This window comes from Bos mutus, chromosome 19 (assembly GCF_027580195.1).
Source record: "Bos mutus isolate GX-2022 chromosome 19, NWIPB_WYAK_1.1, whole genome shotgun sequence".
Lineage (NCBI taxonomy): Eukaryota > Metazoa > Chordata > Mammalia > Artiodactyla > Bovidae > Bos > Bos mutus.
The window spans coordinates 55,466,687-55,488,817 of record NC_091635.1 but is presented as its reverse complement, the minus strand read 5'-3'; positions in this window follow the sequence as shown (position 1 = coordinate 55,488,817).

Here is a 22,131-nt window from a genome sequence, read left to right as displayed (position 1 = left end):
TAGTAGCTGTGAAATATTGGGTAACTAACTTAACCTCAATAAGCCAAAGTTTTTCAAATACAGATGGTAATAAGATCTACTTCTCAGGTTTGCTGAGAGGATTAAATAATGTGCTTAGCTAGATGCCTGGAACATAGTTGAAGTGTAATAAATAATGTCATTAAAATCTTAACAAGTAAGAAACTTGGTCAACAGAATTAGTGGCAAGAACAGTAATTTATATATTTTTATATGACTCAACTTCTCTTAAGAGTACATATTCTACCACTTGACAAAAAAAGAAAATCAAGTTAATTCAGTCCCCATCCAACTTCCTTTTCTTCAGGATACATCTGCTTTCTAGGGACTTGTGGGGTGCCTTAGCTTGGTATGAGGGGACATCTCATTAGTTCTTGGTTATTAACTATTTACACTTTATCCTCGAAGGTTGTAATCTGAGTAGCCTTCAATCATGAATCTAATCATTGCTATGGAGAAGGCGATGGCAACCCACTCCGGTACTCTTGCCTGGAAAATCCCATGGGCAGAGGAGCCTGGTGGGCTGCAGTCCATGGGGCCGCACAGAGTCGGACACCACTGAGCGACTCCACTTTCACTTTTCACTATTCCAAACCACAAGACTCCATCCCATTCAGCTTCCTTGCCACCCTTGGGGACTCAGGAGCAGCTGTCCTGAGCTACTCTGAACCAAAGAAACACATTGGGTTTATGTAAGAGCCTGTCTCTGGTTCCCTAGTGGGCACAGGAAATTGTTTCACTGCTTCCAGCTTCTCACTGGGGTGTTCGGAACTCTGGGAATATGCCTCAGTTCAATGTACCCAGGGGCACTGTGCCATCTCTACACTACTTCTCCTAGGCCTAGCTGGGATGTGGGTTCTGCAAGGCCCCACTGCTTTCCCAGATGCCATGCAGAAAGAGAAGGAACAGTTTTGAATCACCAATGCGACTGGAGTTTCTGTGCACTTCTAGGGCAGTTTGGAAGTCTAAATGAGGGAATCCAAGGAAGAGCCCATTTCTCTGAATATTTGCATCTCAAGTTCTCTCATTGCCCCTCTGAATCAACTTCCCTCCCCACTTTCCAGCTTAATTTTATGTCATTTTAGCAACGGATAAAATCAGTTCTCCCTACTCCAAATATTTCTCTTATTCTTTGTCCTTTACTTTTAAAGCTCAAAAGCCAAAAATGCAATGATTTTAAAATATGCATTTTGCCCCTGAGACATTGAATGCCATTGTCTAAAGAAGGAAAGGCAAAAGAGTGGTGAAAAATAAAATATATGGAAAATAAAGACATACATTAATGCCTCCATTATCTTAATTGTAATCATCCCCATCCTCATCCTCCTCATTCCTCCTCAGGTAAATGTGTGTGTGCATGTGTGCTAAGTCACTTTAGTCATGTCTGACTCTGTGTGACCCATGGACTCCAGCCTGCCAGGCTGTTTTGGATTTTCCAGGCAAGAATACTGGAGTTGGTTGCCATGATCGTCTCCAGGAATCGAGTGTGAGTCGCTTGAATCTCCTGTATTGGCAAGAGGGTTCTTAACCACCAGTGCCACCTGGGAAGCCTCAGCTAAGTAGACCTACACAAATCTGGGCTCAGCACAACTGTAGGTTTCTACCCTGTTTCTACTTTTTCATCTGCTTCCTTATATCCTCTACCCCACAATACACGGAACTTTTTTTTACCCATTTTCTTAATTGTAAAATGGGAGGACTGTCTTATACCTCCAGGAATTAACTTGCAGACAATAAATAAAAGTACTGAATTTCTTTTTACTGGAGGATATAGAAAGTTGAAAAGACATCATTTTCAATCTAACATCATATATGATAAGCCATAGTAAACATTATTCTCAATGGGGAAAAACTGAAAGCATTCCCTCCAAGATCAGGACCAAGACAAGGGTGCCCACTCTACCACCATTATTCAGTTTTGGAAGTGCTAGCTATGGCAGTCAGTCAGTTCAGTAGCTCAGTCGTATCTGACTCTTTGTGACCCCATGAACCACAACACATCAGGCCTCCCTGTCCATCACCAACTCCTGGAGTCCACCCAAACCCACGTCCATTGAGACGGTGATGCCATCCAACCATCTCATTCTCTGTTGTCCCCTTCTCCTCCTGCCCCCAGTCCCTCCCAGCTTCAGGGTCTTTTCCAATTAGTCAACTCTTCACATGAGGTGGTCAAAGTATTGGACTTTCAGCTTTAACATCATTCCTTCCAAAGAACACCCAGGACTGATCTTCTTTAGAATGGACTGGTTGGATCTCTTTGCAGTCCAAGGGACTCCCAAGAGTCTTCTCCAACACCACAGTTCAAAAGCATCAATTTTTTGGTGCTCAGCTTTCTTTATGGTCCAACTCTCACATCCATACATGACTACTGGAAAAACCATAGGTTTGACTAGACCAAACTTTGATGGCAAAGTAATGTCTTCTCTTTTTACTATGCTTTCTAGGTTGGTCATAGTTTTCTTGCAAGGAGCAAGCATCTTTTAATTTCAAGGCTGAAGTCACCATCTGCAGTGATTTTGGAGCCCAAGAAAACAAACTCTGTCACTCTTTCATTGTTTCCCCATCAATTTGCCATGAGTGATGGGACCAGATGCCATGATCTTTGTTTTTTGAATATCGAGTTTTAAGCCAAATTTTTCACTGTCCTCTTTCACTTTCATCAAGAGGCTCTACAGTTCTTCTTCACTTTCTGCCATAAGGGTGGTGTCATTTGCATATCTGAGATTATTGATATTTCTCCTGGCAATCTTGATTCCAGCTTGTGCTTCATTTGGCCCAGAATTTCCCATGATGTACACTGCATATAAGTTAAATAAGCAGGGTGACAATATACAGCCTTGACGTACTCCTTTCCCAATTTAGAATCTATCTGGCGTTCCATGTCCAGTTCTAACTGTTGCTTCTTGACCTGCATACAGATTTCTCAGGAGGCAGGTAAGGTGATCTAGTATTGCCATTTCTTCAAGAATTTTGCAGTTTGTTGTGATTCATATAGTCAAAGGCTTTGGTGTAGTCAATAAAGCAGAAATAGATGTTTTTCTGGAACTCTTTTCCTTTTTCAATGATCCAGTGAAAGTTGGCAATTTGGTCTCTGATTCCTATGTCTTTTCTAAATCCAGCTTGAATGTCTGGAAGCTCTTGGTTGAAGTATAGCTTACAGGCTTTTGAGCATTACTTTGCTAACATGTGAGATGAGTGCAATTGTGCTGTAGTTTGAACATTCTTTGGCATTGCCTTTCTTAGGGATTGGAATGAAAACTGACATTTTCCAGTCCTGGAGCCACTGCTGAGCTTTCCAAATTTGCTGGCAAATTGAATGCAACACTTTAACACCACCATCTTTTAAGATCTGAAATAGCTCAGCTGAAATTCCATCATCTCCACTAACTTTATTCATAGTGATGCTTCCTGAGGCCCACTTGACTTTGGACTCTAGGATGTCTGGCTCTAGGTGGGTGATCACACCATTGTGGTTATCTGGGTCAATAAGATCTTTTTTGTGTAGTTTTTCTGTTTTATTCTTGCCACTTTTTCTTAATTTCTTATGCTTCTGTTGGGTCCATACCATTTCTGTCCTTTATTGAGCTCATCTTTGCATGAAAAGTTTCCTTGGTATCTCTAACTTTCTTTAAGAGATCTCTAGTGTTTACCATCCTGTTGTTTTCCTCTATTTCTTGGCAATGATCACTGAGGAAGGCTTTCTTATCTCTCCTTGCTATTCTTTGGAATGCTGCATTCTGTTCAGTTCAGTTGCTCAGTCGTGTCCAACTCTTTGCAACCCCATGAATTGCAGCACGCCAGGCCTCCCTGTCCATCACCAACTCCCAGAGTTCAGTCAAACTCACATCCATTGAGTTGGTGATGCCATCCAGCCATCTCATCCTCTGTCGTCCCCTTCTCCTCCTGTCCCCAATACCTCCCAGCTTCAGGGTCTTTTCCAATGAGTCAACTCTTTGCATGAGGTGGCCAAAGTACTGGAGTGTCAGTTTTAGCATCATTCCATCCAAAGAACACCCAGGACTGATCTCCTTTAGAATGGACTGGTTGGATCTCCTTCCTTGCAGTCCAAGAGACTCTCAAGAGTCTTCTCCAAAACCACAGTTCAAAAGCATCAATTCTTCAGCCCTAAGCCTTCTTCACAGTCCAACTCTCATATCCATACATGACCACTGGAAAAATCATAACCTTAACTAGACAGACCTTTGTTTGCAAAGTAATGTCTTTGCTTTTGAATATGCTATCTAGGTTGGTCATAAGTTTTCTTCCAAGGAGTAAGCATCTTTTAATTTCGTGGCTGCAGTCACCATCTGCAGTGATTTTGGAGCCCCCCAAAATAAAGTTTGACAGTGTTTCTACTGTTTCCCCATCTATTTCCCATGAAGTGATGGGACCAGATGCCATGATCTTAGTTTTCTGAACGTTGAGCTTTAAGCCAACTTTTTCACTCTCCTATACCTTTCTTTTTCTCTTCTGCCTTTAGATTCTCTGCTTTTCTCAGCTATTTGTAAGACCTCCTCAGAAGACCCTTTTGCCTTTTTGCATTTCTTTTTCTTGAAGATAGTCTTGATCAGTGCCTTCTGTGCAATGTCGTGAACCTCTGCCTGTAGTTCTTCAGGGACTCTGTCAGATCTAATCCCTTGAATCTATTTATCACTTCCACTGTATAATTGTAAGGGATTTGATTTAGGTCATACCTGAAGGGTCTAGAGGCTTTCCCTACTTTCTTCAATTTACGTCTGAATTTTGCAATAAGAGGTTCATGATCTGAGCCACAGTCAGCTCCCAGTCTTGTTTTTGCTGACCGTATAGAGCTTTTCCATCTTTGACTGATCTAATCAATCTGATTTCAGTATTGACCATCTAGTGATGGTCATAGCAAACTCCCTCTTTCAACAACACAAGAGACATCTCTTCCTAATGCCATACACAAAAATAAACTCAAAATAGCTTATAGACCTAAATGTAAGATCAGAAAGTATAAAACTCTTATAGGAAAACACAGGCAGAATACTCGATGACATATATCAAAGCAAGATCCTTTATGACTCACCTTCTAGAGTAATGGAAATAAAAACAAAAATTAAAAGTGGGACCTAATTAAACCTAAAAGCTTTTGCACAGTAAAGGAAACTACAAAGAATGTGAAAAGACAATGCTCAGAATGGGAGAAATTATTAGCAAAGGAAACAACTAACAAAGGCTTAATTTTCAAAATATACAAGCAGATCATACAACTCAATATCAGAAAAACAAACAACCCAATCAAAAGGTAGGGAAAAGACCTAAATAGAGACATTTGTCCAGAGAAGACACACAAATAGCTAACAAGCACATGAAGAGGTGTTCAACATCACTCATTATTAAAGAAATGTAAATCAAAACTACAATGAGATACTACCTCACAACAGTCAGAATTGTCATCATCATAAAGTCTACAAACAAATGCTGGAGAGGGTGTGGAGTAAAAGGAACCGTCTTGCATTGCTGGTGGGAATGTAAATTGATACATCTACTATAGAGGATGGTATGGCTATTTCTTAAAAAACTAGGAATAAAACCACCATATGACCTAGCAATCCCATTACTAGGCATATAGCATGAGGAAAACAAAATTGAAAATGACACATGTACCCCAATGTTCATTGCAGTGCTATTTACAAAAGCTAGAACATGGAAATAACCTAGATGTCCATCGACAGATAAAAGGATAAAGAAGCCATCATACATATATACAATGGAACTCAGCCATGAATAGGAATGCATTTGAATCAGTTCTATTGAAGGGGACGAACCTGGAGCCTGTTACACAGAGTGAAGTGAGTCAGAAATAGAAATATAAATATCATATACTAACATATATATATGAAATCTAGAAAGATAGAACTGGTAAATTTATTTATTGGGCAGTGAAGAGCAAACAGACATAGAGAACAGTCTTATGGATATGGGTGTTGAGGAGAGGAATAAGACAGTGAGATGTATGGAGAGAGTAACATGAAAACTTATATTACCATATGTAAACTAGACAGCCAATGGGAATTTACTGTAAGACTCAGGGAACTCAAATAGGGCTCTGTAACAAACTAGAGGGGTGGAATGGTGAGGGAGATGGGAGAGAATTTCAAGAGGGAGGGGACATATGTATACCCATGGGTCATTTTTGTTGATGTTTGACAGAAAAAAACAAAATTCTGAAAAACAATTTTTCTTCAATTAAAAAATAAATTAATTTTAAAAAAGGACAATTTCATGACTTCTCTTGACACTACAGGAGGACTGAGTTTTCAGGGCAACCAACTGGTCCCAAAATATAAGGAGAGATGGATGTCAACCATGACAGAGGCATGCTAGTGAAGCAAGAGAGGGAAATATCATATGCTGGGACACACAGGAGCCCCTGGGATCGACCACCAAGTGATGGTGCTTGGCTTCATGCAGGAAAAAAATTCAGGAATGAACCAAAGTAACCCCAGCAATCCCACTGCTGGGCATACACACCGAGGAAATCAGAACTGAAAGAGACACGTGTACCCGTGTACCCTGATGTTCATCGCAGCACTGTTTATAATAGCCAGGACGTGGAAGCAACCTAGATGTCCATCAGCAGACGAATGGATAAGAAAGCTGTGGTACATATACACAATAGAGTATTACTCAGCCATTAAAAAGAATACATTTGAATGAGTTCTAATGAGGTGGATGAAACTGGAGCCTATTATACAGAGTGAAGTAAGCCAGAAAGAAAAACACCAATACAGTATCAGTTCAGTTCCGTTCAGTTGCTCAGTCATGTCTGACTCTTTGTGACCCCATGAATTGCAGCACACCAGGCCTCCCTGTCCATCACCAACTCCCGGAGTTCACTCAGATTCACGTCCATCGAGTCAGTGATGACATCCAGCCATCTCATCCTCTGTCGTCCCCTTCTCCTCTTGCTCCCAATCCCTCCCAGCATCAGGGTCTTTTCCAATGAGTCAACTCTTCGCATGAGGTGGCCAAAGTGCTGGAGTTTCAGCTTTAGCATCATTCCTTCCAAAGAAATCCCAGGGCTGATCTCCTTCAGAATGGACTGCTTGGATCTCCTTGCAGTCCAAGGGACTCTCGAGAGTCTTCTCCAGCACCACAGTTCAAAAGCATCAATTCTTTGGTGCTCAGCCTTCTTCACAGTCCAACTCTTACATCCATACATGACCACAGGAAAAACCATAGCCTTGACTAGACGGACCTTTGTTAGCAAAGTAATGTCTCTGCTTTTGAATATGCTATCTAGGTTGGTCATAAGTTTTCTTCCAAGCAGTAAGCATCTTTTAATTTCATGGCTGCAGTCACCATCTGCAGTGATTTTGGAGCCCCCAAAAATAAAGTCAGCAACTGTTCCCACTGTTTCCCCATCTATTTCCCATGAAGTGATACTAATGCATATATATGAAGTTTAGAAAGACAGAAACAATAACCCTGTATGAGAGACAGCAAAAGAGACACAGATTTATAGAACAGTCTTATGGACTCTGTGGGAGAGGGCGAGGGTGGGATGATTTGGGAGAATGGCATTGAAACATGTATAATATCATATGTGAAACGAATCGCCAGTCCAGGTTCGATGCATGATACAGGATGCTCGGAACTAGTGCACTGGGATGACCCAGAGGGATGGTACGGGGAGGGAGGTGGGAGGGGGTTTCAGGAGGGGAACACGTGTATACCCATGGCAGATTCATATTGATGTATGGCAAAACCAATACAATATTGTAAAGTAATTAGCCTCCAATTAAAATAAATAAATTTATATTAAAAATAAATAAATAAAAAACCAAAGTAAAGCAAAAGCAACCTTATTCAAGAGATGCACATTCCATAGGCAGAAAGCAGAATATCTTCAAAAGTGAAAGCAGCCCAAGTTATGGGGTGGGTAATTTCATAAGCTAATGAGTAGGAGGAATACTTTAATTATTTTGGGGAAGGGGGCAGGGATTTCTAGGAATTGGGCCACTGCCCATTTTTTGGCCTTTGTGGTCATACTTGGAAAACCGTCAATACCCTGGTGACTGTGTCATTTAGCATATTCTGCTGCTGTTGCTAAGTCGCTTCAGTCCTGTCCGACTCTGTGCGATCCCAGAGACGGCAGCCCACCAAGCTCCGCCGTCCCTGGGATTCTCCAGGCAAGAACACTGGAGTGGGTTGCCATTTCCTTCTCCAATGCATAAAAGTGAAAAGTGAAAGTGAAGTCGTTCAGTCGTGTCCTACTCTTAGCGACCCCATGGAATGCAGCCCACCAGGCTCCTCCGTCCATGGGATTTTCCAGGCAAGAGTACTGGAGTGGGGTGCCATTGCCTTCTCCGTTAGCATATTCTAATGAATCACTAATGGAGAAGCTCTATAAAGTCTGCAAAAAAAAAAAATCCCAGGAGCTGACTGTGGCTCAGATCATGAACTCCTTATTGCCAAATTCAGACTGAAATTGAAGAAAGTAGGGAAAACCACTAGACCATTCAGGTATGACCTAAATCAAATCCCTTATGACTATATAGAAGAAGTGAGAAATAGATTTAAGGGACTAGATCTGATAGACAGAGTGCCTGATGAACTGTGGATGGAGGTTCGTGACATTGTACAGGAGACAGGAATCAAGACCATCCCCAATAAAAATAAATGCAAAAAAGCAAAATGTCTGTCTGAGGAGGCCTTTCAAATAGCTGTGAAAAAAGGGAAGCAAAAAGCAAAGGACAAAAGGAAAGATATATCCATTTGAATGCAGAGATCCAAAGAATAGCAAGGAGAGATAAGAAAGCCTTCCTCAGCGATCAATGCAAAGAAATAGAGGAAAACAATAGAATGGGAAAAACTAAAGATCTCTTCAAGAAAACTAGAGATACCAAGGGAATATTTCATGCGAAGATGGGCTCGATAAAGGACAGAAACGATATGGACCTAACAGAAGAGAAGACATTAAGAAGAGGTGGCAAGAATACAGAGAAGAACTGTATAAAAAAGATCTTCACAATCCAGATAATCACGATGTTGTGATCACTCACCTAGAGCCAGACATCCAGGAATCTGAAGTCAAATGGGCCTTAGGAAGCATCACTACGAACAAAGTCAGTGGAGGTAATGGAATTCCAGTTGAGCTATTCCAAATCCTGAAAGATGATGCTGTGAACGTGCTGCACTCAATATGCCAGCAAATTTGGAAAGCTCATCAGTGGCCACAGGACTGGAAAAGGTCAGTTTTCATTCCAATCCCAAAGAAAGGCAATGCCAAAGAATGCTCATCTTACACGCTAGTAAAGCAATGCTCAAAATTCTCCAAGCCAGGCTTCAACAATACGCGAACCGTGAACTTCCAGATGTTCAAGCTGGTTTTAGAAAAGGCAGAGGAACCAGAGATCAAATTGCCAACATTCACTGGATCATTGAAAAAGCAAAAGAGTTCCAGAAAAACATCTATTTCTGCTTTACCGACTATGCCAAAGCCTTTGACTGTGCGGATCACAATAAACTGTCGAAAATTCTGAAAGAGATGGGAATACCAGACCACCTGACCTGCCTCTTAAGAAACCTGTATGCACGTCAGGAAGCAACAGTTAGAACTGGACATGGAACAACAGACTGCTTCCAAGTAGGAAAAGGAGTACATCGAGGCTGTATATTGTCACCCTGCCTATTTAACTTATACTCAGAATACATCATGAGAAACGCTGGGCTGGAGGAAGCACAAGCTGGAATCAAGATTGCTGGGAGAAATATCAATAACCTCAGATATGCAGATAACACCACCCTTATGGCAGAAAGTAAAGAAGAACTAAAAAGCCTCTTGATGAAAGTGAAAGAGGAGAGTGAAAAAGTTGGCTTAAAGCTCAACATTCAGAAAACTAAGATCATGGCATCTGGTCCCATCACTTCATGGCAAATAGATGGGGAAACAGTGGAAACAGTGGCTGACTTTATTTTTCTGGGCTCCAAAATCACTGCAGATGGTGATTGCAGCCATGAAATTAAAAGATGCTTACTCCTTGGAAGGAAAGTTATGACCAACGTAGACAGCATGTTAAAAAGCAGAGACATTACTTTGTCAACAAAGGCCCGTCTCGTCAAGGCTATGCTTTTTCCAGTGGACATGTATGGATATGGATGAGAGTTAGACTATAAAGAAAGCTGAGCACCAAAGAATTAATGCTTTTAAACTGTGGTTTTGGAGAAGACTCTTGAGAGTCCCTTGGACTACAAGGAGATCCAACCAGTCCATCCTAAATGAGATCAGTCCTGGTTGTTCATTGGAGGGACTGATGCTGAATTGAAACTCCAATACTTTGGCCACCTGATGTGAAGAGCTGACTTATTTGAAAAGACTGTGATGCTGGGAAAGATAGAGGGCAGGAGGAGAAGGGGAAGACAGAGGATGAGATGGTTGGATGGCATCACCGACCCAATGGACATGGGTTTGGGTGGACTCCGGGAGTTGGTGATGGACACGGAGGCCTGGCTTGTTGCAGTTCATGGGGTAACAAAGAGTCAGACACGACTGAGCGATTGCACTGAGCTGAACTGAATGAATCACTGTAAGCATATAATGAGATTCAAGATCTGCTAAAAGTTGAATTTTCTCTCTTCTTGGGCCTAGTTGTTCTAACCAGTTTTTGTCCTATCCTGTTTTCCTCAATGACTGCCATTCTCCCCCAGTTTCTTCCTATCTTATTAGCATTTGCTTAGCAAGAAAGGTGCAACTGGCTACCAAAAGGAGATTGTAAAGCCACTGGTAAGCTGCAGAAATGGGGGATTCTGAAATCTCTTGTGTTTTTCTCCATGAACTCCTTTGCATGCTCTCAGAAAAGACTAGTAAGAATACTGTGAAAGTGTCCCTTAAGGTATAAATGTGAAGAAAGGGAAGAACAGCCAATGAAGAAGTGTCACAGAAGTCTACTAGATCATTCTCTCCTTTTCACTGTAGAGCAAATGTTTTACTCTGTGTGAAGAAGGGCAAAAACACCCTTTAGACACTAGTGAATATTCACCAGACCTAGGGAAAGGACTAGAAAGGAAAAACTCCCACACCTGAGGGAAAAGAAAGCTAGTATGGGTAACAGGCTATTGCTGGAAGAGGAGGAGGCCTCATCTCTGTGACCTAATGTTCTACAAAATATATTCAAAGAAGTTTTCCTGCAGGCAGAAGACATGTTATAAGACAGAAACTTGGATCAACAGAAAGAAAGGAAGAGCCCTGAAAATAGAATAAATAAAGATAAGTTAAAATAGATTTACTCTTATATTTAATGACTTTCAAAATTAATTTGTCTAAAGGAAAAATAGATGTAATGTGTTGTGAAAGTGAAAATAGCTCAGTCATGTCCAGCACTTTGTGATCCCGTGGACGATACAGTCCATAGAATTCTCCAGGCCAGAGTACTGGAATGAGTAGCCTTTCCCTTCTCCATAAGATCTTCCCAACCCAGGGATCGAACCCGGGTCTCCCGCACTGCAGGTGGACTCTCTACCAGCTGAGCCACTAGGGAAGCCATATACCAAATGCAAAAGTAAATTATGACATTAATAGAGCAAAAATCAATGGAAGGAATATAAGATACTCTATGTTTCTTAAATTGTATATGAAATGACATATTATTTGAAGGTTCAGTTCAGTTCAGTTGCTCAGTCGTGTCTAACTCTTTGCGACCCCATGGAATGCAGCACGCCAGGCCTCCCTATTCATCACCAATTCCCAGAGTCCACCCAAACCCATGTCCATTGAGTTGATGCCATCCAACCATCTCATCTTCTGTTGTCCCCTTTTTCTCTTGCCTTCAATCTTTCCCAGCATCAGGGTCTTTTCAAATGGGTCAGCTCTTCACATCAGGTGGCCAAAGTATTGGAGTTTCAATTCAGCATCAGTCCCTCCAATGAACAACCAGGACTGATCTCATTTAGGATGGACTGGTTGGATCTCCTTGCAGTCCAAGGGGCTCTCAAGAGTCTTCTCCAACACCACAGTTCAAAAGCATCAATTCTTCGGCACTCAGCTTTCTTTATAGTCCGACTTTCACATCCATACATGACTACTGGAAAAACCATAGCCTTGACTAGACGGAACTTTGTTGACAAAGTAATGTCTCTGCTTTTTAATATACTGTCTAGGTTGGTCGTAAGTTTCCTTCCAAGGAGTAAGCGTCTTTTAATTTCATGGCTGCAATCACCACCTGCAGTAATTTTGGAGCCCCCAGAATAAGGTCTGCCACTGTTTCCACTTAAAGGTAGACTCATTAAAGTTGCATACTGTAAACTGTAGCATAGGAACAACAAAAAATTTAAGTAAAAATGTATACATAATAGCCATGAGAGAAGATAAAATCAAATCGTGAAAAAAAATGCTCAACTAACTCAAGGGAAGCCATAAATATAGAAAAACAGAAAGAAAAAAAACCCAGATAACTAAATAGAAAAGAGCAGACAAGATGATAGATTTAATCTATCTGTATCATATTAAATGTGAATAGTCAAAATACACAAGTTAAAATACAGAGATTGCCAGAATGGATGAAAAAACAAGACCCAATTTTATGCTGTCTAAAGGAAACCCAATTTAAATGTAAAGACATAAATACATTGAAAATAAAGAGCTGGAATAGACACTAGCAAAACAGAGTGAGGGTAAGTATACTAATATCAAACAAAATAGAAATTAGAGCAAGGAATACTATCAGGAATTAAAAAAAGAATACATAATGATAAAGGGTTCAAATAAGCAATATATATATATACATATATGTATGTATAAATCCTAAATATGTGTGCAACCAAGAGTAGAGCTTCAAATGCATAAACGAGTCAACAGAAATGAAAGGAGAAATAGAAATATCCATGTTTGACTGGACTAATTTCTGGCTAATTCTTCTATTGTTTTTGAAACCACCATGGGGCAGAGTAGAGAATAAGATTGGGAGAGGCAGGAAGTCAAAGCCATAGTTAATCATAAAAATCTAAGTTCCCTTGGGAATTTGTGGAAATCTTGGGAGAACACTAGGATTTCCAGGATATGGAATAGGCATGGGAAAGGAGGATTAGTTCCACACCCATTCCTTTCTGGGTTCCAGGAAAGAACAAGTTTTGGCTCATTGGGCAGATTATGGCTTTGAGATATAGGCCATTACCTCAGAGGCACATTTTACAAAGGATATGACAGGAAGACAGCTGAACTAAACTTTATATTACTCTCAGAGGTTGCACAACTTATCCCCTTAGAATGAAAAAGTGGGACCCCTTTGAACTGGGGAATTGATGTTTGTCTCTGGTTTTGGCAAGGAAGGAAGTGTTGCACAGTGCAGGAAGAAATGCCCATTTGACCTAATTTCTGTGTTTTGAAATTCTCCAGAAAAGCATGAGCACAACTTTATTTCTCATATTAAAAAAAGCAAGCTTCCCCAAATGAAAAGACCAGCCCAAAGCTGGGTCTTCTTGTCAGGTCAGCCCTATCTCTAACAAAAGGTTAGTGATCCTATCTGGGGGTAGTTTAAGCTTCAGCAAGGCTGGTTTTAGGGGTGAAATTGACACTTTCAGGAAGCTCACAGAAAATCCTGGGGGAGGAGAGCAAAGATCTAATTGCTTTGCTCAGTGTTCTGTGACTTCACTAGAGCTCTGTGGTTGTTCATGCCCTCAGGATATGTTAATAATTACCAGACTATATTACTGAACAAAATTTAGGTCTTGGGAGGCCAGAGTGTTTTTTAGTAGTGTAAGCCAATATAAAAAAACAATATACTAATATTAACACTGGAAGAGTTGAGAGACTTTCTAAACTCAATGTTTTCAAACACATTCTGTGGATCCCAAGCTACTGAAGAGGTACTGAGGCATTAGAAGGTAGAGGGAAGCTAAGGAAACAGGATTCTAAAATCTCTCAGGTCTCCAACCAGAGCAGTTCTCCCTATTTGTTTCATTTGGATTGGACCACATATGAAACTTCATTTAGTAGAAATTAATATTTTCCTTCTTAAAAAAATTGACAATTAGTGATCCAATCATAGGTTGGCAAGGTTTTTCTGTAAAGAGCCAGAGAGTGAATATTTTAAACTTTTGGGCCACCTATGATCTCTATCACATGTTCTGGTTTGTTTTTTTTTTTTAACCCTTTAAAAATGTAAAGAAACACTCAACTTGTAGGCACATGCAAACAATTTTGAGAGCTGCTCTAACTTGACTTTGTTGTTCAGTCACTCAGTTATGTCTGACTCTGTGACCCCATGGACTGCAACACACCAGGCTTCCCTGTCCTTCACCAACTTTTGGAGCCTGCTCAAACTCATGTACATTGAGTCAGTGATGCCATCCAACCATCTCATCCTCTGTGATCCCCTTCTCCTTCTGCCTTCAATCTTTCCGAGCATCAGGGTCTTTTCTAAGGAGCTGGCTCTTCACATCAGGTGGTCAAAGTATTGGAGCTTCAACTTCAGCGTCAGTCTTTCCAATGAATACTCAGGGTTGATTTTCTTTAGGATTGACAAGTTTGATCTCCTTGCAGTCTAAGGGACTCTCAAGAGTCTTCTCCAACACCACAGTTCAAAAGCATCAGTTTTTTGGTGCTCGGCTTTTTTCATGGGCCAGCTATCACTTCCGTACATTGCTACTGGAAAAATCATAGCTTTAACTAGACAGATCTTTGTTGGCAAGGTAATGTCTTTGCTTTTTAGTATGCTGTCTAGGTCTGCCATAGCTTTTCTTCCAAGGAGCATTTTTTTTTTTTTTTTTTAATTTCATGGCTGCAGTCACCATCTGTAGTGATTTTGGAACTCAGGAAAATAAAGCCTGTCACTGTTTCCATTGGTTTACATCTATTTTCCATGAAGTAATGGAATGGAATGCCATGATCTTAGTTTTTGAATGTTGAGTTTTAAGCCAGCTTTTTCTATCTCACATCAAATTTTGACTTCGCCTTTGGTCAAGAGACCTACAGGGGTATGAAATCCATTGAGGCTATCAGAAACTATATGCCTTGGAAACTGTTGGACTGAGAGAACATTGGAATTTTCTCCTAAATGTACCAGAATTAGGGGTACTATCTTTCAAGATTTGGAATATACACTGAAATAATGACTATTTTATGCTGCTTAGCATCCTATAGGTATGAGTCTGAAAATCAAAGGGCCCTCTCACCATCCTCCTAGGTTCACTTGGGTAGTTTGTGAAATCTGATCCCACAAGTTTAGCTTGTTAGTCTAAAGCTATTAATTTCCAGGAAGTAGCTGCTTTTACAAGGAGACTTGGTAGGAGTTTCACTAATTCTCAAGTCACAACTCTTACTTGGTTGTTTTGGGCTCTTTAGTCAATAGCTCAACAAACAAATGATGAGTTACTGTCTATTTATACATTGCCAGAAAAAAAGACCCTGATTATCATGAGAATATTGGATTGCTGCTATATAAGGGAACCAGGAAGAGTAGCATCTGCAAGTCAAGGGATTCACTAGGATATTTGTTGCTGTTGTTCAGTTGCTCGGTCGTGTTGACTCTTTGTGACCCCATGGACTGCAGCATGCCAGTATTTCCCGTTATTCACTAACTTCTGAAGTATGCTCAAACTCATGTGCATTGAATTGGTGATGCCATCCAATCATCTCATATTCGGTCGTCTCCTTCTCCTCCTGCCTTCAATCTTTCCCAACATGAAGAGTCTTTTCCAATGAATTGGCTCTTTGCATCAAGTGGCCAAACTACGGGAGCTTCAGCTTCAGCATGAATATTCAGTGTTGATTTCCTTTAGGATTGACTGGTTTGATCTCCTTGCTGTCCAAGGGACTCTCGAGGGTCTTCTCTCAGTACCACAATTCAAAAGCATCAGTTCTTCTTTCTGGTCCAACTTTCATATCCATACATGACTACTGAAAGAACCATAGCTTTGAATACATGAATCTTTGTTGGCAAAGTGCTTTTTACTATGCTTTCTAGGTTTGTCTTTTCTTCCAAGGAGCAAGTGCTTTTTAATTTTATGGCTGAAGTCACCATCTGCAGTGATTTTGCAGCCCAAGAAAATGAAATTTTTCACTGTTTCCATTTTTCCCCCATTTATTTGCCATGAAGTGGTGGGACTGGATGCCACGATCTTCTTTTTTTAAATGTTGAGTTTTCAGCTTTTTCACTTTCCTCTTTCACCTTCATCAAGAGGCTCTTTAGTTCCTCTTCACTTTCTGCCTTAAGGGTGGTGTCATCTGCATATCTGGGGTTATTGATATTTCTCCCAGCAATCCTGACTACAACTTGAGCTTCATCCAACCTGACATTTTGCATGGTGTACTCTGCATGTAAGTTAAATAAGCAAGGTGACAATATACAGCCTTGACATATTCCTTTCCCAATTTGGAACCAGCCCATTGTTCTATGTCAGTTCTAACTGTTGCTTCTTAACCTGCATACAGGTTTCTCAAGAGGCAGTAAGGCGGTCTGGTATTCCCATCCCTTTAAGAATTATCCACAGCTTGTTGTGACCCACACAGTCAAATGTTTTAGAGTAGTCAATGAAGCAGAAGTAGATGTTTTCCTGGAATTCCCTTGCTTTTACTATGATCCAGCAGATCTTGGCAATTTGATCTCTGGTTCCTCTGTCTTTTCTAAATCCAGCTTGTGCATCTGCAAGTTCTCAGTTCATGCACTGTTGAAGTCTAGCTTACAGGACTTTGAGCTTTAACTTCTTAGCCTGTGAAATGAGTGCAATTGGGTAGTAGTTTGGATTTTCTTTGTCATTGCCTTTCTTTGGGATTGGAATGAAAACTGACCTTTTCCAGTCCTGTGTAGCCACTGCTGGTTTTCCAAATTTGCTGGCGTATTGAGTGCAGCACTTTAACACCATCATCTTTTAGGATTTGTAATAGCTCAGATGGGATTCCAACACCTTCACTAGCTTTGTGCATAGTAGTGTTTCCTGAGGCCTACTTGACTTCATACTCCAGGATGTCTGGCTCTAGGTGAGTGGTCCCACCATTGTGGTTATCTGGGTCATTAAAACCTTTTTTGTATAATCCTTCTGTGTATTCTTGCCACTTCTTAACCTCTTCTGCTTCTGTTGGGTCCATATCATTTCTGTCCATTATTGTACCCATCTTTGCATTAAATATTCACTTGGTATCTAATTTTCTTTAATAGATGTCTAGTCTTTCCCATTATATTGTTTACCTCTATGTCTTTGCTTTGTTCACTTAAGAAGGCTTTTGTATCTCTCCTGCTATTTTTTGGAACTCTGCATTCAGATGGGTATATCTTTCATTTTCTCCTTTGCCTTTTGCTTCTCTTCTTTTCTCAGCTATTTGTAAGGCCTCCTCAGAAAACCATTTTGCCTTTTTGTAATTCTTTTTCTTGGGGATAGTTTTGATCACCACTTTGTCCATAGAGCTTCAAGCACTCTGTCTATCAGATCTAATCCCTTAAGTGTATTTGTCATTTCCAGTGTATCATCATAAAGGATTCGATTTAGCTCATACCTGAATGGCCTAGTAGTTTTCCCTTCAAGTGCTGCACTCAATACACCACCAAATTTGGAAAACTCAGCAATGGCCACAGGACAAGAAAAGGTCAGTTTTCATTCTAATCCCAAAGAAGGGCAATGCCAAACAAAGCTCAAACTACCACACAATTGCTGTCATTTCACATCTAGCAAGATGATGCTCAGAATCCTTTAAGCTAGACTTCAACAGTACATGAACTGACAGCTTCCAGATTGTAAAGCTGGAACTAGCTGCTGAACAACCATAGAGAAGAGAATTTTGGAACCCACAAAAAAAAAAAAAAACCCTGTGACCAAGGACAAAGGAGAAGCCACAACAAGATGGTAGGATGGGTGCAATCACGTTTAAAATCAAACCTCATACACACCAGAAATGCTCAGAGGACACAAACAAAACCTTGTGTGTATCAGAACCAAGGGACCTTTCACATGTGAAAGGGTCTCAGGTGACCCCCACATGAGATTGAGCCAGACCTGGGTCTGGCTTGAGTGTTTGAGGGTCTCCTGTGGAGGCACGAGTCAGCAGCAGCCTGCCGTGGAGACAGAGGCTCTGGCAACAGCAGTCTGGGTAGGCGCAGTGTCACATACGTCCTCTTGAAGGAGGTTGCCATGAGCTCCACTACAGAGCCACTGGGCAGGTGACTCACAAACAGGAGAACAATCACACCAAAGAAGGTCTCACACTGTTGCAGAAGTTCTAAGGCCCACAACAGACTTCTCAACTTGGGGATCAGGCAAAAGGACTGAGTATCCCTAAGGAATCTGACTTTGAAGGTCAGCAGGATTTGATTACAGACCTTCCTCAGGACTGGGGAAACAGACTCTTGGAGGGCACAAACAAAACCTTGGGCACACCAGGACCAGGAGAAAGGAGTAGTTACTCCACCAGAGACTGAGCCAGACATGCCTGTGAGTGTCCAGGAGTCTCTGGTGGATGGGTCGACAGTGGCCTGCCGAGTGGTCAGGGGCACTGACTGCAACAGTCCTGGGAGGCCTGGCATGCCGGCACAAGTCCTTTTGAAGGAGGTTGCCATTACTGCCATTTCCCCTACCATAATTTGGCTTGAGGGCTACAGGGCGGGAGGGAGGGGAACACAGCCCCAACCATCAGCAGAAACTTGGATTAAAGATTTACTAAACATGGCCCCACCCACCAGAGGAAGACCCAGTTTCCCTCAAAGCCAGTCCCTCCCATCAGGAAGCTTGCACTAGCCTCTTATATTCATCCATCAGAGGGCAGACAGAATGAAAACCACAATCACAGAAAACTAACCAAACTGAAGGGCTTCCCTGACAGCTCAGTTGGTAAAGAATCCACCTGCAATGCAGGAGACCTGGGTTCGACCCCTGGGTTGGGAAGATCCCCTGGAGAAGGCCAGTATTCTGGCCTACAGAATTTCCATGGACTGTATAATCTGTGGGGTTGCAGAGTCGGACATGACTGGATGACTTTCACTTTCACTTCAGTTTCAACCAGACTGATCACATGGACCACAGCCTTGCCTAATTCAATGAAACTATGAGCCATGCCTTGCAGGGCCACCCAAGACAGACGGGTCATGGTGAAGAGTTCTGACAAAATGTGGTCCATTGGAGAAGGCAATGGCAAACTACTTCAGCATTCTTGAGAACCCCCATGAACAGTATAAAAGGGTTTCCCTTACTTTCTCCAACTTAAGTCTGAATTTTGCAATATGGAGTTCATGCTCTGAGCCACAGTTAGCTCTCAGTCTTGTTTTTGCTGACTGTATAGAGCTTTTCCATCTTTGGCTGCAAAGAATATAGTTGATCTGATTTCGGTATTGACCATCTGGTGATATCCATGTGTAGAGTCCTCTCTTGTGTTGTTGGAGAAGGGTGCTTGCTATAGGGTGCAGTGCATTCTCTTGGCAAAACTCTCTTAGCCTTTTCCCTGGTTCATTTTGTACTCTAAGGGGGTATCTCTTGACTTCCTACTTTTGCATTCCAGACCCTTATGATGAAAAAAACTTTTTTTTTTTTTGGTGTTAGTTCTAGAAGGTCTTATGGGTCTTCATAGAGCCATTCAACTTCCGCTTCTTCAGCATTAGTGATTGGGGCATGAGCTAGCACATACAATGGTGCTTTGATCTCCAATGGGAACCATTTTTGTACAGTGCAACAGCCCTGGTCTGACAAAGGTACAACCAGGAGTTTAGTCATCTCAGGGTGAAGATCTGGTTACCCTACCAATCAAACAACCTAGACTAGCTTAGCAGAAGTTCTGGTTCAAGATAAGAGTAATCTAGAACAGGTGGTATTTAGATAAACATGATGAATATTATCATTAAGCAGGTTTACATGGAATGCTGCCAGTGTCTAATCCATAATTCTTTGCCTTTATCACTTTGGTGTATGGTAGTAGTTACCTGTATTCCTTTTCTTAAAGTTTCTTTCTTTCTTTTTTTAATTTAAATTACCAAAGCTTGGTTTGCTGTCTCTAGTGTAACTCATAAGTGCTAGGGAATTACTGTCCCTTGGAAGAAGTCCTCAACCAATGACTGATCCTAGTCAGAGTATAAACAACACAACTGTCTCAAACAGTAAGTGGGAAAGTCACTTTATACAATTCTTTTACATTGGCTCCAAGCGTTTTTGGCTCAATTAAGCTTCAGTCGCCTTCAGAAGTAGCTGGCTTGATTCTGTCCCTTTATTTACTGCTTTCCCATTCTTGTTTCATGTCCCCTTCTCCTGTGCTTGTGTTTTTCTTCACCTCCAAAGGAGCTACTTGCATGTGAATCATTTTCTCAGGATCTTCTTTGGGGAAACATAAATAAATTGGGAAAAGAAAGATGGGTTATTATGGGTTTCTTTTCAAACATAATGATGAATTAAACTGAGAACTATGTTTGGTGCCCATGTATCTCACACATTAATAAATGAGAACCTAACAGAAGCTAGAAGTATAAAACATAGTTCTTGAAATCTATCCCAAGTTATTTTAATGTAAACATTAATAATAACAGTTGAAAATGAAAATTTCAAAGGAAATGCAAAACTGAGCTGAAATTATAGGTATAAAATGGGATTGTCCTTGAGAAATTAGGACTTATCTTAATTTCTAGACTATCCTTTGCAGTTTGTACTGACTTCATCATTTGGATTCCATTTTTGGTTTCACATTCCTATGAGCCCGAAGTAACAGAATCCTGGATGTTCTTCTATGTTCTGACTCTTGATCTTTGCCCAGTGCTAAAGATATCTCTTCATCTCAGTCTTCTGGGTCCAGAACATTCTGCCATGACTTGAACCTCAGCTGTATAATTCAGCATCCCACTATCATAAGCCTTTGAAATATTTGAAATCATAATTCTTGTCTATTATTATTTTGTGAATAATCTCAGGACATTTTTTTTTCTGTCTCTTTTCTATCTCTTTCATGTTCTTTGTACTTTTCAATTCCCCAGTACCTCAAAAGATCTTGGATATTTCCAATGTTCTAGAGAACATCCCAGTCTGATTAAGAAGCAAACACTTTCAAATAAGACAGCTTTTCTTTCACTGTCCAGCCTGGACCTTTTCAGACTTGGCTGAGCATCCTTGGCCCATGGGGACACCCTCGTCTCTCAACAACTCTGGGAAGCAGAGTGACACCCAGTTCACACATACCAAGTTTTTAGCAAGACAGAGCATTTTAATTGAATTCCAAGGCAGTTAGTTTGGGTCCTGGAAATTCATCACTGACTGTGGGTGGCCTCTTGAGAGCAGTATATGTGTGTGTATAGTGGAGGTGTGTGTGTGTGGCAGGGGTGTGTGTATGTATGTGTGTATTTTTTTCCCCTTCTTTTGAATGAGTCTGCCTAAGACATGTTTGGTATACTGAGTCATATGAACAAATACGGCCCTAGCCCCAGCCACACTCCTGGATCATCAACTCTGCATAATATCCCTTTCTTAATTCTGAAGGGGCCAAGTCCTACTTAGCAACAGGATATTCGCCTAGCACTCAAGTTGACTCCTTGATGATGCCTGATGAATCCCAGAGAAGACTTGTCTGTCTTTTTTATTTGTGACCTCACCTCTATGTCCTTCCAGAATAGCAGAGTCAACTAAGAAAGTATTTTAACTGAGAAAGTTAAAAATATCCCAGACAGCATGATTTAGCGATCAAAATATTCCACCTTCAGGGAAGAGTAATTACAGGCCTCCTGTCTCTTCTATCTTTTGTGGAAAATCTGCATGGCTATCTTCTTTTCTTTCATTAAAGAAGAACAGTTTTGTGTCTACAGAGATGATTGTTTTCACATTGGGAGGCTACAGCCTTCCATGGTCAAGGTCTTCACTGAGGCTAAGTATGATCTCATGGGATAGAAACTTAACCAGATTGTGAGATCAGGAATAGTTTGTTTTGTTTTGTTTTGTTTTTTTTTAATGTGAAGCACGAGCTAGCAAAATTTTAGAAATACCATTACAGGCTGGCTTGGACCTATATCACCACTAACCATCTCAGATAACCCAGACTACACCTGACTCTTTCCAGCGAGGTCAGAATTCCTCTCCTACCCTCAGAAACAGAGTCCAAGCAGTGTGCCAGCAAACAACCATGAGGCCTAGGTCTTTTTCCATCTCCCCCGAACACCTTCCTCCTTCTGCCACCTTCTAGGAGACATTGGAAGA